This window comes from Triticum urartu, unplaced genomic scaffold (genome assembly GCF_003073215.2).
Source record: "Triticum urartu cultivar G1812 unplaced genomic scaffold, Tu2.1 TuUngrouped_contig_10492, whole genome shotgun sequence".
Lineage (NCBI taxonomy): Eukaryota > Viridiplantae > Streptophyta > Magnoliopsida > Poales > Poaceae > Triticum > Triticum urartu.
This window is the reverse complement of record NW_024111365.1, coordinates 1-4,383: the sequence shown is the minus strand read 5'-3', so window position 1 is coordinate 4,383 and position 4,383 is coordinate 1. Positions and strand designations below refer to the sequence as shown.

Here is a 4,383-nt window from a genome sequence, read left to right as displayed (position 1 = left end):
CACCACCTCTAAACGGACGGTTTACTGGATGACGCCCAGCCTAGTCAATGGCACCATGGTCTAAAGTTGGCCAACACCAACGTGTTTTCAGGCGGATTCGTCTAGTAAAACATACCTTGTGGTACCGCCTAGAATTCACGTTTGAACAAGGCCTCAATAGCTAGGGTCTCGAATGGGGGTGCCCACATAGAGCGTGTGTTTTAATATTAGTAATTTTCCCGATATGGAATAGATTTACAACTAGGTCCATATATTTGCGCAAGGTGTTTCTCTAAAAATGATATTTATCCAGGGTTTTCTAAATTCAATATTTATCTGGGTTTTGTGTAACCATAAATTTACTATCCCTTCAAATTCTGAAAAGCTGATCATATGCTGGCTCAGTATCTTGGAGGTGCTCATAAGTATAGGGTGTGCATGTGTGCGTTCATAGAGATGAGTTTACATGCACATGCATGAGCGTCTGCGTCTGTAATGTGTTAAAATAAATCTAAAAAGCTACCTAACAAAAACTTTAAATGCTTGTTTGAATTAGGAGAATTAAAGATGAGTTTCCATAAAACTGATTTTAGGAGAAATTTTAGGCAAATGAGTTTTAGTTTGTTACTCTGTGAACCACACGGCCAGACCTTCACTTGTGTGTGCGCGCCCTATTTCCAGCGGACCAATCCATCGTCTTTTCTCCAGTGAAAGCAGCAGCAGCTCGTGCAGTGCAAGTGCAAGTGCATCGTTCCAATTTAAGTGCTCAGAAAATGGAATTCAGCAATTGGGTGCTTTCTAGTCTCTGAACATGTGCAGTGCAAGTGCATCGTTCCAGTTTAAGTGCTCAGAACATGCAGCCCCCCTGTTGGAATTCATCTATAAGTCTTCAGGAAATTCGGACTTTTATTGTTCCATTTTCTGAAGGAACTACAGAGAAAGCCCCTGTCAATTTCGCTTGTCAGGTTGTAGCCTATGCTAATTTGGTGTCAGATTGTATCCTATGCTAATCTGGGTGCCCTAATTTAGGGTTGCGGTTGGAGACCGCGAATTCTCGTGCCCCAAAAAACCAGTTTTTGTGCCTAATTTTTTTTTACTCCACCTCCTTTTTGTGTCCTAAAATAGGGCAGCTGAGATGCTCTTTACACCACCAACCTCTAATTATGTGCGCAGTCCTTCTCTTCCATACATATATATACACACACACACCACACCATCCTTCACTCAAGTGAATAAGGTTCTTGGATGGAATTGCTCCACTGTTCCACTCCACTTCAACTCCTTGGTTACATTAACTTACTTTGTCAAATGATCAGAATTGATGGAGGGCATTGGTATCACAAACATATCACAGAGAGAGAGAGCACGAGAGCAAAACGAGAAAGATGCAAGAATACATGGAAATAGGAGACAACAGAAGCATTTGCAGAACTCTTGTTCCAGCCTTCCAGGTGATCTAGGACCCAAGTGAATGAGTTGATCTTGATAAGCGCGAGATGTAGAAGCAATTTTTTTGTGGTCACCTAGCCAGTTCTCTGGGTACCTACCTACACCCTAGTTTTGTCCTTCATGTTCTCTCTCTTGAGAGACGCTAAACCAGTGTTGCCACTAGCGATCTGATAGGAACCGTCCTGCCACCAACTCTAGTCGGATGGTGTACTGGATGATGCCCAGCCTAGTCAATGGCACCATGGTCTAAAGTTGGCCAGCACCAACGTGTTTTGAGGCGGATTCGTCTAGGCGATGCTTCAGCTAAGAGTGCCCAAGGACCATCCACAACCTATTTTTAGAAACAGCAACTGCATAATACTGCATTGGATAGACCCAGCTCTGTCTGTGCGTCATCGTATTTGAAATAAATCTATGCATTCTATCCACATATCTGTTGGTCTTTCTGTACATTTGCTCAGCGTCGTGGGCGAGTGTTTTGTGTTCTGCTCACATTTTGACCGGTGTCGCCGATTGTCCTGCACGTTCAAGATCTTTGCAAATTCAATTGAAAGTTGCATGTTGGGTTGAACATGGAGAATAGCTAAAAGCTAAAGAGTACTACTAGACCACCAACCTGTAATTGTGTACACAATGACTTTCGTATACATATACTATCCTTCACTTGGACCGACTGGGCACTAAAGAAGACGGATAATACTACTGGATATGCGGTAAATGTCCACAGAAGGGTTCATTATTTTGATGTTGCTACTGATTACAGTGGACACACACCCAACTTTCTCTTTTTTCCTTGTTGAAACGGAGGTAAGCATGCAGCTACTAGCAGCAGTTTCAGAAGGAGCAATCATCATTCAGTTTATTTTTGCACAAGTTGAGGTTGTCACTACTGCTTAGCTTGTAGTCTTCACTTGAGCGTGTCCTGGATGACCGTAGCCACTGCAAAATATGCCAATTGGAAAAAATTTGTGAGCACAGATTAAAACCTATAGCTATATATACATGTCACACACTCACACAGAAAAATAAAATGCAACCCTACCTCTTGTTTTAGATGATCTGGCAGTGCCGGCTAGATTATTTTTCGTGACATTTCTGCGCAAAGATAAAAAATATCGCGTCAATGGGAAGTCATTGGGGAAGGAAGAAACTAAATGCAATTTGTGCTGTGTGAAACCAACTGTATGTACTACTCACAGCTTAGTCAAGTCTCCGACAATAACAAGAGAGAGGACCTCGAGCGGCACCGTCCCGGTCAGCATGTTCTCCAAATAGCGGCGGACCTCCAAATCAGCTATAACGGAGCTATAGTAGGCTATAGCAGGCTATTTGTACATGAGACCATTTAGCGGCACCTTGCTAAAAAGGCTATAGCGGGGCTATAGCGAGCTATTTAAAACTATGCATACAGCTCCCTATGAAGATGAGAAGGTCACTCCATAGGAAACTTCGAGTGTAATTTGGCAGGTCTGCCCTGCCCCATTTTATAGAATGAAGCAGACAGCAACCAGTCATAGCATTACAAAGATTGAGGAACCGACTACCACAAAGCATCTAACTCGAACGATAAACGCCTACAGCCAATAGAGCAGTTTATGGCTAGGACACAAACTTGTCCAACACTGAATATTACAGAGTACCAACAGGAAAACAGGAGAACAAAGAAGAATGGGTCCAAATCAGATCTTCAGGGATGCTCCACCATCTCCAGTGCCCTGTTTTCAGTTGGTCTCCCCCAGCCTCACCTCCATGCGATCCGGAGGAGTTCCCCACGCCGTTTGTCCAGTAGGAGGATGCTTCGCTGCAGAAGAGTTGCTTGCTTATCGTCGCAGAGAACTTTCCATTGGTGTAAATAGCAGCTTATTTTTGCAAGAATGCATTTTACACTTATCCATTTGCGCCCCTGAAAGCAAAATTCATTTCTTAGCCTCCACAAGCTCCACAAGGTAGCAGTTGTCACCAGATTCAAGACAACCTTTTCTTTATGCATATGCCAAAAGTACATAATTTTTTCAAAGCAAGATACTCTGTCAATATTAAAAAATTCTGCAACAAGGTTCCAAACTTGTTGGGCCACCACACAGTCAAACAATAGCTGTTGAACAGTTTCAAATTCAGAACAAAATAAGCAGGAAGGGTCTTCCACTTCCCTCCTCTTCGCAAGATTATCTCTAGTAAGTATCTTATTGTGAATGCATAGCCACAAGAAGATATAGATGTTCTGTGGACATAAGATTTTCCACATTTTAGCACTAATGCCAGGAACTATTCCACCAAAATTGATTTGTTTATAAAAATATTTAACTGAGAAAATCCCATTGGGTTCTAAGCCCCAAATCGGGGTGTCCACTTCATCTAATGGAGGATGTTGTTTGATCACATAGACAAGTTGAACCCAGCGGTTCATACCAATGTGGTCAACACATCTCCTAAACGTTAGCTTCAAATCATTACCACCCCAAACTTGGGCTACAATACTGTCAGTTTGATTACAAATACTAAACAAGTCCCAGAATTGTACCTTCATGGAACAACCCCCCACCCACACATCATGCTAAAAACTAATGAGTTTTCCATTTCTTAGCCTCCATCTATAAAAAGTTTTCGCAGCTGCCATTTCCCAAGTAATGCTCTTCCAAAAGGTAGAGCCCCCTTCACTTTTAGCCCAGAGGAGATTTGGAGAATTAACTCTATATTTATATAGGAGAAGTTTAGACCAATCTGAATCAGGGTTATTAAAGAACCTTTTACCCCAAGAGGCTAACAAGGCCATATTATATTCTTTAATATTGGGTACCCCCAAGCCTCCAAATTCCTTCCTCCTAGTAATTAAGCCCCAATTAGCCAGGTGGTATTTGTGTTGGTCTCCCAGATTTCCCCAAAAGAAATGAGCCATTTGGGAGTTAATAGCATTGATTGCCCACTTAGGGAACTTGATCACAAACATCAAGTAAG

General features: G+C 42.2%; 1 long non-coding RNA gene across 1 annotated transcript; it reads right to left on the bottom strand.

The window, feature by feature from the left end:
* Positions 1-500: 500 nt before the first annotated feature.
* On the bottom strand, positions 501-3,475 carry LOC125526560. The gene is made up of 3 exons (XR_007291776.1): positions 2,626-3,475; positions 2,471-2,523; positions 501-2,367 (listed from the first exon to the last, which is right to left on the bottom strand). It is a non-coding gene; the product is annotated as an uncharacterized LOC125526560 (long non-coding RNA).
* Positions 3,476-4,383: the final 908 nt, after the last annotated feature.